Consider the following 13,509-nt stretch of genomic DNA (forward strand, 5'->3'; position numbering starts at 1 on the left):
TGAGAATAGCATGTAGGCACTTACCCTTCTTCCATCAGTGACAAAATTGAGGCCTACTAAGGTGATGTGACTTGTCCAAGAGCACACTTACTCAGGGTTATTTTTGTTCTACCATCACCAATTTTATTTTATTTTTTTATTGATTTTAGAGAGAGACAGAGATAGGGAGAGAGAGAAGCATTTATTTGTTGTCCTTTTTTGTGCATTAATTGGTTGCTTCCTGTATGTGCCTTGACTGGGAATCAAACCCACAACCTCGGTGTTTTGGGATGATGCTCTAACCGACTGAGCTAATCAGCCAGGCTTTACTTCTTTTATTTCTATTTGTTTCTTCTGACAAGATACAACACAAATACCCAGTTTGCTTGATTTTTAAAAGAATATTTCCTTTGCCCCACTTGGGTGACCAATAAAGACATAAGTCCAACTGGCAAAGTGAAAAGGAGGTAACCACCACCACTTTTATTTATTTATTTTTAGATTTTTATTTTATTTTATTGATTTTACAGAGAAGAGAGAAAGAAGTTGGGGGAGAGGGGAAATGAGAAGTATCAACTCATAGCTACTTCGCTTTAGTTATTCAATGATTGCTTGTTGTATGTGCCTTGACCAAACAAGCCCTGGGTTTCAAACCAACAACCTCAGCGTTCCAGGTCGACTCTCTGTCCACTGTGCCACCACAGGCCAGGCACCACCAACCATTTTAAAAGGTAGAGGTGAGGGCCATTCAGGAAGCCTCTGCATCATCTTCACGGCTTTTCTGTAAATCTACTATTATTCCAAAATAAAAGGATTATTATCTTTTTCGGAGAGAGAGAGAGAGACAGGGAGAGAGATGAGAAACATCAACTCATAGTTGTAGCACTTACAGTTGTTCATTGATTGCTTCTCATACATGCTTTGACCGGGGGAGGGGGGCTCCAGCCAAGCCAGTGACCCCTTGCTTAAACCAGCGACCTCAGACTTCAAGCCAGTGACCTTTGGGCTCAAGCCAGTGACCATGGCATCATGTCTATGATCCCACGCTCAAGTGGACGAGTCCACACTGAAGCGGGTGACCTCGGGATTTCAAACCTGGGACCTCAGTGTCCTAAGTTGATGCTCTACCACTGTGCCACCACTGATCAGGCACAGGCTTATTATTATTATTATTATTATTTTTTTTTTTTTTTCATTTTTCCGAAGCTGGAAACGGGGAGGCAGTCAGACAGACTCCCACATGTGCCCGACTGGGATCCACCCGGCACACCCACCAGGGGGCGATGCTCTGCCCATCTGGGGCATCGCTCTGTTGCATCCAGAGCCATTCTAGCACCTGAGGCAGAGGCCACAGAGCCATCCTCAGCACCTGGGCCATCTTTGCTCCAATGGAGCCTTGGCTGCAGGAGGGGAAGAGAGAGACAGAGAGGAAGGAGAGGGGGAGGGGTGGAGAAGCAGATGGGCGCTTCTCCTGTGTGCCCTGGCTGGGAATCAAACCTGGGACTCCTGCACACCAGGCCAACGCTCTACCACTGCGAGCAAACCGGCCAGGGCCTTATTATTCATTTTTTAATGGGGAGGACCTTTAACCTGTGTGATCCCCTTCTGATAAGCAACCAATCAATTATCAGACATTCCTGTTGACTACATACTTGAGAGGATAAGGCACCAGGGTTATGGAGATATTTGGGCAGTCCTTGCTCTCTGGGCCCTGATTTCCCTGCGGGAAAAGGAGACATGTTCAAGGGAAAAGTTATTTCTAACAATATAGGCAGTGTGATAAATGCCAACAATGCATGAAAATACAAAACGGGGTGACGACAGAAACCACGACTAAGAGCATGCTTTTTAAATACGGACAAAGACTATTTCTTTCTGCAAAACAAGTTCACAGTGTTTTCGACTTAATGAACACTTTCCAAATATATGAGCACTTTCATCGATTGGACATACATTTTCTCAGTCTTCATGCATTAGTCATAAAGAAAACCACCAAGACCTATTGATTCTGCATCCTAAAGATCCCTCACACTGATCACCTCATTGCTCACACTCACTGCCATTGTCATGTCATCTACATTAATCTCATCCATCTTCTCTCTTCGGTCTCAGCTCACCGCGACTGTATGTCTCTGCCTACACTGCAGCCTGAGTTACCTTCCCAAGGCGCTGAGCTGACTGCTTCTCGCTCAGGCTGCCGAGGAATCTTGGGAGAGTCACCTGCATGTGGCAGCCACACTCCATCCTGCTCTTCATCCTCTTTGCCTGCCACTCCCCCCGTTCCCTCAGCCCCCCTAACCCTGCTTCAGCTACGCGAGCTTCTTCTTACTGTTCAAACTCATGTCTGTTGAGTCTCAATTGATGTATTTCCCTCTGCCTCTCCTCTGTCTACTGAAATCATACTTCTTCAACTCTCAAGTTTACACATTTCCTTCTCTGGTTCCCCAATGTTAAGGATGTCCTCTTCAGTCTTCCCATAACACTGCTGTATGGTACTTGTGTACATGGGGCAAAAATTCAGTTGGCTTATTCATCTACTCTTTCCACAAATATTTAATACGCAATCACCATGTGCCAGGGTTGTGACAGGGTGAAAAGATCAGAGCAGTCTCTACCCTCTTGGGCGTCCTTGACCACCGAGGGGTTCTGAGATACACAGAAGCACTTAGAACATGTGATGGCGCTACGGTGAGGGCTCCGGGGCCTGGGAGGTGCACAGAGTTGCCCTACCTAGCACAGTCCAGGGGGAGGCCTGACCGTGGGAAACCAGGGAGGGCTTCCTCGGAGAGGTGAAGCTAAAGTGAGATCTGAAGACCCAAAAGGAATCCAGTCTGTTCCTCCACCACGTTCTTCAAGAGCAAAAGCTCTTATTGTGTGTTGCTCCAAATCTAGATCTGTATGTATTATTACACATGGTAGGCCTTGATAAATTTGCTTGCTTGCTCGCTTGATTAAATGAATTATTGACCAAACAAAGGAAATGGGCAAATGAAAACTATCTTACTTTAGAACAAATGGACCTTAGCTTAGCACTCCTGCTTGTGAGGGCAGGTGGCTGCCCTGGGCTCTGCCTTTCGGGACACGTGCTTTACTGTAGTCCTTGTTTTTGGACCTTTGCGTTCAGGTCAGTAATTCTGTGAGTGATGAGTGGTTTCATATTTTTTGAATGTTTGTGGTTTTTGTTTCAGGATGCTATAAAAAGAAAATTTTTATTTACTTATTTATTTAATTTTTGTGGCAGAGACAGAGAGAGTGAGAGAGAGAGACAGAGAGGGACAGACAGACAGGAAGGGAGAGAGATGAGAAACATCAGTTCTTCGTTGCGGCTCCTTAGTTGTTCATTGACTGATTTCTCACATGTGCCTTGACCAGGGGGCTACAGCAGACCGAGTGACCCCTTGCTCGAGCCAGCGACCTTGGGCTCAAGCTGGTGAGCTGTCCTCAAACCAGATGAGCTCGCCCTCAAGCTGGCAACCTCGGGTCTCGAGCCTGGGTTCTCCGCATCCCAGTTCGATGCTCTATCCACTGCGCCACCGCCAGGTCAGGCTCATTTAATTTATTAATGACTATGAATTTTATGGGTAATATTTTCCTTAGAATGCTTTTAAATTCTTCTCAATGTAGAAAAAGAAAAAAGTCTAAAGCTGTGAAGTGGGAGTAGAAAGAAGTTGTGAGGGTGACAGACAGGAGGCAGGGAGAAGAGGGTGAGGCAGATGGTCCCGCCTTTACGTCCAGGTACGCAAAGAGCTTTCCCAGATGATGATTCTTTTACTCACAGCCAGGGTCAGGTCTTTGGAGTGACCGCCATCTACTTCTATCAGTGTGATGGTTAATTTTATGTGTCGGCTTGACTGGGCCACAAGTGAACAGGTATTTGGTCAGACATTATTCTGTGAGGGTGTTTTGGATGAGATTAACATTTAATGGTAGACTGAGTAAAGCAAAGGTAAGTGGGCCTTGTTCAGTCATGAGTAGAACGAAAAAGCTGATCTTCTTCTGAGTAAGATAGAATTCCTCCTTCCAGATTGCCTTTGAATTGGGACATCAGCTTCTTCCCGCTTTCAGACTCGAACTGAAACGTCAGCTCTTCCTGTGCCGTAAGCCAGCTGGCCGTTAGACTGAAGCTACACTGGTTTCCAGGCTTTTTGACTGGGACTGGAACTAAGTTCAAGTCTACTGGTTCACCTGGTTCTCCATCTTGACAACTCACCCTACAGTCTGGGGACTTGCTGTCTTCATAATTGTGCGAGCAAATTCCTTACAACAATTGGTTCTCTTCATCTAGAGAAACCAATAGGAAACCATCCTATTGACTAATGCCTAATTAGTCATGACTAATACAATGAGGTTTTATTAACACCAGATAAATCATTGACTCATACATGCCAGAGCTGGAGCTCAGACACCCCCTCTGCTTACAGATGATGAAACTGAAGCCCAGGAAAGAAGGTTCTTTCCACGGCACACACTGATCATGTTCGCTTAGCTGGAGACCATAAATAATAATAAGACATAAAATGCAAATATCTCTGGGAAAATACTGGACTGACAGGAATTCATAAGCACATATGAGACTTGATGAAATACTGTTTTAAAAAGCAATTTTTGATTGGAGAAGGCAGGGTTACAGGGGGTCCTTGCTCAACGAGAATTTGCGAGATGTGCAGAAGTGAACTCCACACTGTTCTTGAAAGTGAAAGGAGCCTGACCAGGCGGTGGCGCAGTGGGTAGAGCATCGGACTGGGATGTGGAAGGACCCAGGTTCGAGACCCTGAGGTCTCCAGCTTGAGCGCGGGCTCATCTGGTTTGAGCAAAGCTCACCAGCTTGGACCCAAGGTCGCTGGCTCAAGCAGTGGGTTGCTCGGTCTGCTGAAGGCCCACAGTCAAGGCACATATGAGAAAGCAATCAATGAACAACTAAGGTGTCACAACGAAAAAACTAATAATTGATGCTTCTCATCTCTCTGTTCCTGTCTGTCTGTCCCTATCTATCCCTCTCTCTGACTCTCTCTGTCTCTGTAAAATAAATAAACAAACAAACAAACAAAAAAGTGAAAGGAGGCATTGAAAACAATGGGAGGGGGTACAGGACTGGCGGGTCAGACTCACAGACCTCACTTTCTTAGGACTCTGTTGAGAGCTGGCCCTGACTACTGTCATATGTGCTATGCTGGGAAGCTGAGACCACACACATCTGGGGCAGGGGGTGAATGGCTGAAGCTAGCCCAATCCTTAATTTCAGTAGCTCCCAGAAGATTTCTGCAAATACAGACTTCTAGCCACCGCTTGCATGTTTTTAAACATGACATTTTTAGAGCCTGCTGTCTGCTTTCCTGGTTACATTGGGAAGTGTTGTGGGTTGAGTGGGTGGCACAGTGTTTGGAGCAGTGAGGCAACCAGTAGCCTATTTTCAAACCTATGTGTAACTTTTTTGTTTTTTGCTTGTATGAAGCTTATGACTGAGTTTTCTCTTTGGGTCAATAGCTTGAAAGAGAAAGCCACGTTCTGCCCAGTCTGGTCAGGATCATAATTGTCCATCCTGTTTAGAGCAAGGGCAATGGGCAAAGTGGTGAAAACACTTGGAGTCCCATCACATGAGGAAAAGTGAAGGGAATGGAGGTATATTTGTTAGTGTGGCATCTTCTGGAGCCTGGAGAAGAGTCCTCAGCTATATAAAGGGCTGTTCTGTGAAGGAAGAATGCATTGTTCTGTGTTCTCCAGAGAGCAGGGGGCTGGAGGAAGGCACGGAATACAGATTTTAATGATCAAAGGGAAAGGAAGTAGGGAGTTCTCTTGGAGCATGGGCTGAACAAGTGCTTGGTGCAGGGTCATGGAGCAGATTCAAGCATTAAGAGATGGATGGTCTACGTTATTTTTAAGCACTTTCTAACCCTTAGATTCTCTGATATAAAGCTGTAGACAATGGTCGGTTGGCACAAGTAAAGACATGTGAAGAGGCTGAAATATGACCATTCATCAAACCAAATGTGTTGGTCTCTGGTGAACTATTTGGCAAGAGAATCTAAAGTCCCCAACCCAAGGACAGAAATGGCTATAATACAAAAGAGAAGGTTATATATTGTATTTCCCCATGTACAAGATGCATCTTAATTTTGAGGCCCGAAATTTGAAAAAAAAGTATTACATGAAGTTATTGAACTCAAGTTTTATTCATAAAATTCATACAACTCATCACTGTCAAAACTCCCATCCATTAGTTTGTCCTCATCTGGGTCTGATGATGAATCACTGTCTTCAACAATGAGCGCAAAAACAAGCATGAAAATGTGGGAAATGCAAGTAAAAAAACTACAACCACTGTATAAGATGCACCCAGATTTTAGACCCCACATTTTTCAAAAAATGGTGCACCTTATACATGGGGAAACGGGCTATAGAGACATATGTATTTTTCTTCTTTTTAAAAATTATTATTTATTTCTCTTAAGTGAGAAGCAGGTAGGCAGAGAGACTCTTGCATGCGCCCCCACCAGGATCCACCTAGCAAGCTCCCTATGGGGCAATGCTCTGCCCACTGGGGGCCATTGCTCTGTTGCTCAGCAACTGAGGTATTTTAGCACCTAAAGTGAGGCCATGGAGCCAACCTCAGTGCCTGGGGCCAACTAACTCCAAAGGAGCCATGGCTATGGTAGGGAAAGAGAGAGATAGAGTGAGAGAAGGGAGAGAGGAAGGTGTGGAGAAGCAGATGGTCGCTTCTCCTTTGTGCCCTGATCAGGAATTGAACCCGGGACATCCCCATGCCAGCCAAAGCTCTACCACTGAACCAACCAGCCAGGGCCATTTTTCTTCTTTTTCTGTTATCTACACCTTGCTTTTTTAGTACAATGTGGCAGAGGTTGGCTAGAACCTAGGAGATTGTGTTAAGACAATTAAAGAGATAGTCAGCAGGAAACAGAAAGAGAGTAGGCGAGGAAGGGGCTGGGAAGATTGGCCCCAAGTTGTTCAAGGGGAGGGGGCTCTCTTGCCTGTAGTCCTGTTGTGTAGCTGGCACATCTAGTTATCACATGCTATGGGAAGAATGTTGGTATTCTCCCAAAGTTTGTATGTTGAAATCCTAATGCTCCAAGATACTGGTATTAAGTGATGGGAGGTGTTTAGGTCATGAAGGTGGATGAGATTAATGTTCTTTTTTTGTGTGTGTGACAGAGAGAGAGAGAGAGAGACAGACAGACAGGGAGAGAGATGAGGAGCATCAATTCTTTGTTATGGCTCCTTAGTTGTTCATTGTTTTCTCATATGCGCCTTAACCAGGGGGCTAAAGCAGAGTTAGTGACCCCTTGCTCAAGCCAGCAACCACAGGATCATGTCTATGATCCCATGCTCAAGCCAGCGATCCTGCACTCAAGCTGGTGAGCCCATCCTCAAGCCAGATGAGCCCATGCTCAAGCCAGCAACCTCGGGGTATTGAACCTGGGTCCTCTGCATCCCAGTCCAATGCTCTATCCACTGCACCACCGCCTGGTTTGGCAATTAGTGCTCTTATAAGAGATCCCACAGAGCTCCCTTATCCCTACCACTTCATGAGGACACACAGACAGAAGGCTTGGCTATGAACCAGAAGGCAGGCTTTCACCAGAATGTGACAGTGCTAGTGTCTTGAGCACAGGCTTCCTAGCCTTCAAAACTGTGAGAAATAAATTTCTGTTGGTTATAAGGTACTTCTGTGGTACTTTATCACAGTTGATCAAACAAATTATGACATCATGGAATAACTGACTTATCCAACACACTCCCTGTGCCCAGATACCATGTTCAATTACCTTGATGGTCATGATTTGGCTTTTCATGTTCATTTCGCTACAGGAAAGATGTATGGCAGGGGCTTCCTCCCACAGCACTCATCTTTGTCTTCTAATCGTTTACTTGTCAGTCTATTATCTTAACGTTCCTTTTCTTTTCTTTGAGAGAGACAGACGGACAGACAGGAAGGGAGAGAGATGAGAAGCAACAACTTAATAGTTGTGTCACTTTAGTTGTTCATTGATTGCTTCTCGTATGTGCCTTGACTGGGGATTTAAGCTGCCACTGTGCCTCTGGTCAGGGTACCCTATGTTCCTTACAGCCCTCTCTCTTAGCACAGTGCCTGGTGCTTTTAAGTTCCATGGAAGGGAGAAAAAAGTTCAGGCTGATGGAGCTAAACAAACAAAAGGCAGGAGTCCTGGATGTGCTTGATGTCTGAGGGGCTGCAGTGTGTGAGGCTGGAGATTGGGCTGCAAAGGGGTAGACTGTAAGAAGTCACTAATCAAAACAGGGGCCCCTGAAGGGTGATTCGGCCTTTCAACCTTGCCCTTCACAGGCCTGTCAGGCTAGAGTTTGGACTTTATTCTGGAAGCAGTAGAGAAATCAATCCTTTGGACACTCTAAAACAGATGAGTGACAAAATCAAATGTGTGTTTCTCAAAGTTTCCTTGTGGTACTGTGGAAGATAGGCTGGAATGCCTGGATACTGAAAGAGAAGTTAGAAGGCTACTGCAATAGTCCTAGTAAGAGATGATAGCATTGGAACAGGTATGAAGAGGGGACAAATGTGAGATATTATAGAGGTTGGATACAACAGACCATGTTAAGCAATTGCCTGCAGAGGGTGAGGAAGACAAATTGCTAGGAATGACTTGAGATGTTTGGGTAATGCTTTCAACTGAAATTAGGAGGATTTGGTTAGGTAATGAGTGCAAGTGGTCTGTTCTGAGATGGAGGGGTCATGAAGATGGACATGTGCAAAAATCCTATAGGAAATTGGAAACATGGGTTCAGAGCTCACCAGAACTCTCTCTGCTCCATGAAGCCTTGGCTTTGGTTTCCTCTCCATCATGGGAGAACTCCCCTCCTCCCTAGACTTTCAGGCTCTCTTATTGCAATCTGATTTCTAGACACACTCAACTACATTTTCTGAGAAGGGGGAGAAACTGAGAGGATGAAGGGAGAAAAAAGCCCTAACACTTTTCCCACTTTACAGGGCGAGCCAAGGCAGAATTCACATTTCCCTTCCTGACAGTCGAGGGAGGGAGGCTGCTGGCTGTGACACAATTCTGAATTGTCTACAGCTTACAAGCTAAGTTCTCGAGCAGCGCAAAACTAATTTTCTTTTGCAGCTGGATAAATAAAGTAAGGGAGGAAAAAGCTGGCATTACACAATTTTGAATTAGCACCAAGTCTCTCAAACTCCACCCCTTTCAGGAAATGTTCCTTATGCAGTGGGAGGTGATTACCGCTCCCTCTCCAATCTCTCCTCACCGCACAAACCCTGTTTAGAGCTGCACCTCTCCCTTCATCTGTTGGCTGGATTTTGCCCTCCTCTTATCTCTGTATCCTTAGCTCAACTCTTTGTCTTTGTCAATAGGATCAAAAGAAATAATCAGAGAGAACTCTAAAATTGATAGAAGTTGTGGGTAGTAAGAATGGTTTCTGAAGTTCCCTAGTCCAAGATGGAAAATTCCTGGAAAAAAAGAACAAAACCTTCTGGAGTTTATTCTATAGTAAACAGCATAGTATATACAACATAGTATGTAGTAAACAGAATAGTGTAAACACTGGTGGTTCCTGAATTAATTATAATTGAAAAAAATTTTTCCAGCTGGTTATCATAACTATACAAGAGGGAACAAAACTTCTGGCTTAAAATTCAAACAATATGTATCCTACAAGAAGTTGGTCAAACCACCCAGTCCTAGACAGCTACACATGAGTGGGCTTCATGAGTTTTTGTCAGTTTACATCTTTTCCAAGGGCAGTTAGAAATAAAGTTATCAGTTCCCTCTTTTCTCTAGTACATTCTCCATATCTATTTCATAAGCCTAGGAAAAGTACATTTCATGAAAGATCAATAAAATCATTTCAGGTTAAAAATATTAGTGGAGGAGGAAAGTAGTAGACTGAATATAGACCCCAAATATTAAGATTTTATGAAGTTATTCCTGAGGTGTGTTTGCGACAGATCATTAAATGGATTTCACAGTTGCTATGCCCCAGGCACATAATTGCAGTAACTCATGTAGCATCATGTTCTCTCTGGGAAAACAATGTGTTGTATGAAGATCACAGCTAGGGCTGAAAGATGTTGCCATGAGTTTTTTTCATAATCTAGAGGCTTTAAGTACCTGTTCAAGGACCTTCTCATGGGTTTTTCTCTGGACCTCAAATATCTTCTGATTATAAGTTTTATTATTGGGCATGAAATTTCTTTGCCCACTATAAATAGCCTTGGTAAAGATTGTTTCTTTTGTGACAGAGACAGAGAGAGGGACAGATAGAGACAGACAGACAGGAAGGGAGAGAGATGAGAAGCATCAATTCTTTGTTGCAACACCTTAGTTGTTCATTGATTGCTTTCTCCTATGTGCCTTGGCCGGGGGGCTACAGCAGAGCAAGTGACTCCTTGCTCTAGCCAGTGACCTCAGGCTCAAGCTGGTGAGCCTTGCTCAAACCAGATGAGCCTGCACGCAAGCTGGTGACCTTGGGGTTCCAAACCTGGGTCCTCCGCGTCCCAGTCTGATGCTTTAGCCACTGAGCCACCGCCTGGTCAGGCAATATTTCTAAGCATCAATTCATTGGTCATCTTTGGTGAATTTTAGGGCCTCGACAGATACTGGGGTTAGTAAATGCTGCAAGTTCAATAAACAAGGGGTCCTCGGGTTAGGACAGAGTTCTGTTCCTACACAGTGACATAACCCAAATTTTGGTGTAAGTGAAACACACCCTAGCCTAAGTCACTTACCTATCCTAACACAGTTGTAAAATCATAATCTAGAACATAAAAACATAACAAAGCCACAGAAAAAGGAAAAGGAAATAAATATACTGTACTGTGAACTCTACTGCGTATTTTTCCACCATGCACAACTAAACTAGTTCACCCACGTAGTCCGTAAGTACAATGCTAACAGCGTAAGCCAAAACACTCATGTCTCAATGTTTTAAAGTTTTTATGGGAGTAAGCAAAGTAACCTCAATATATCATATGTTGAGACTGTCGTAACCTGAGGACCCCCTGTACAAGTACTTGCATTTTATTTTCAAGATAGCTTCTCCTCTGCATAAACAATATACACATATACAACATACACGTACAGTCCCCACATGATAATAATTATAGGTTCCTATAATATAATAATAATAATTATAGGGTCATTTAACCAGAGCTCAAAGCAAATTTGATTTGAGATAGTACTCAGTAGCTAAGGCTAAGATTAGGAATCCATCTATCTGGAGGAAAAATGACCAAAAAAGATTTTTAAAAAAGCACATTTTGGTTGACCAACCTAACCACTATGGAATTTGCAAAAACAGAACCATCTGTTGTGTGAGGAACCATGGAGAGAGATTCTATCTTTATAGAATCCTGAGTGGAAAAACCAGGCACATGGGCCCTGGCTGGGTAGCTTTGTTGGTTAGAGCCTCGTCCTAATATGCTAAGGTTGCAGGTTCGATCCCTGGTCAGGGCACATGCAAGAATCAACCAATGATGGCATAAATGAGTGGAGCAACATGTCAGTGTTTCTCTCTGTCTCTCTCCCTCTCTCTCTCTAAAAATCAATTTAAAAAATAAAGAAAAGAAAACCAGGCACATGAATTCCCCCCCCCCCCCAGTTCACTAATTTGAAATGTACTTTTCTTTCAGTTTCTCTGTTGTCAACATGTATTGTGGTTTTTTGTTTTGTTTTTACAGAGACAGAGAGAGAGAGTCAGAGAGAGGGTTAGATAGGGACAGACAGGAACAGAGAGAGATGAGAAGCATCAATCATCAGTTTTTCATTGCAACACCTTAGTTGTTCATTGATTGCTTTCTCATATGTGCCTTGACCATGGGGCTACAGCAGACTGAGTAACCCCTTGCTTGAGCCAGTGACCTTGGGTCCATGCTAGTGAGCTTCGCTCAAACAGATGAGCCCGCGCTCAAGCTGGCGACCTCGGGGTCTCGAACCTGGATCCTCTGCATCCCAGTTCGACGCTCTATCCACTGCGCCATCACCTGGTCAGGCGGTTGTGGGGTGTTTTTTTTTTTGGTCAATTTAAATGCAGACAGACTAGCCCTGGCCGGTGGCACAATGGATATAGTGTCCTTCTGGAGTCCTTCTGGAGTGCTGAGATCACAGGTTCCATTACAAGGGTGCCAGCTAGACCCTGAGGTCACCAGTTCAACCCCAAGGGTACTGGTTTGAACTCTGGTCAGGGCACACATGAGAAGCAATCAATGGGTGCACAACTAAATGGAACAAGTTGGTGCTTCTCTCTTTCTCTCTCTCCCCCTTAAAAAAACAACAAAAAGCAGACAGACTTGCTATGAGTAATTTAAGAACTCCCAAAGCAGGATCTCTTCCAAAAATACATGGCAATTAACAATACTGTCATCTCAGTTACAACTATGGACCCTAAGGCTGAAGCAGATGTTTATTGCTCATTAGGGCAGAGCTGGGTAGAACAGCTCCACAACCTTTAACTGTTTTTGGTATGGGGCTTTAAAAATGAAACCTTGCTATAAACAAATGTTTCCAATGGGTTTACCTTAATCAGCCTACCTGAATAATTCTTATTTTTCCTCTTGGTTTCTAAAATGGAAAAAATATTAGGTGTCAAGAGTGCTAGAGCATTTCATATATTTCATGTTCCTTTAAAAACATGTATTTCTGACATCTTTTGGTAAAATCATATTAGAAAAGCTAACATCTTCTGGTAGCTTTGCTGTTACAGGAATACCTCTATGTATTATAATTACTCTGTGTTACGGTGAAAAAGGTTGGAAATCAAAGGAAGTGATGATTCTCTCCCAAAAGCCTATAAAGGAATGATAGGATCATATTTCACTCAATTAAATCAATTACTTTTACCTTAAATTAAATTGTGGAGGTGGGGGATGAATGACATCACCATTTACTGGGTGTCTATGTGCCAGGCAATGCCCTAAGCACATTATAACCTTTATTTCATTTAATCTGCTCAGCATCACTCTCCGCTCCTCATTATCATCTTCATTCAACCTGAGGGACTGAGTTCAGAGAGGTTAAGCAACTCACGGCTTCATGTCACACAGCTAGTATATGCGGAGGCACAAGAAGTAATTCAGACACTAGTTTGTCTTTGGTTTCCTGTTAAATAGAACACACCATCTATTTCTTGGAGGTTTTGTTCAGCAGTTCAGCTAATTAGGGACTGTGCATCCCTTCTGCTGCTAAATTATTCAAGTAGCCTCTTGTACCAAGTGTGACCTGGTTCCTTAAGAATTATATTTAGTGAGAAACTATGGACTAGAAACTCTGGTAGATGACTTATGGACCCTATCTCCTTTCATCAATACACTTCTAAGAGACTGAATTCTCTCCATTTCATAAATGAACTGTTTTGGGAGGTTAAGAAAGTTGCTAAGATCACGGAGTTAAGTGAGGGGTAGAGCCACGACTGGATTCCAGGTCGGACTCCAACGCCAGAAGGCGCTTCCCCGCGACACCACTGTTTCCATTTGTCAGTCCCCAAGCTAGAAAGCCACAGTGCTGATTTAATATTTATCAAGTGTCT

The 13,509-nt window shown here is 43.8% G+C and overlaps 1 non-coding gene across 1 annotated transcript; it reads right to left on the bottom strand.

The window, feature by feature from the left end:
* Positions 1-322: 322 nt before the first annotated feature.
* LOC136327560 (small nucleolar RNA SNORA27) lies at positions 323-449 on the bottom strand. Its single transcript, XR_010729753.1, has one exon. It is a non-coding gene; the product is annotated as a small nucleolar RNA SNORA27 (small nucleolar RNA).
* Between the last annotated feature and the right edge of the window lie 13,060 nt (positions 450-13,509).

The sequence above is a fragment of the Saccopteryx bilineata genome, chromosome 2 (genome assembly GCF_036850765.1).
Source record: "Saccopteryx bilineata isolate mSacBil1 chromosome 2, mSacBil1_pri_phased_curated, whole genome shotgun sequence".
Taxonomy (NCBI): domain Eukaryota; kingdom Metazoa; phylum Chordata; class Mammalia; order Chiroptera; family Emballonuridae; genus Saccopteryx; species Saccopteryx bilineata.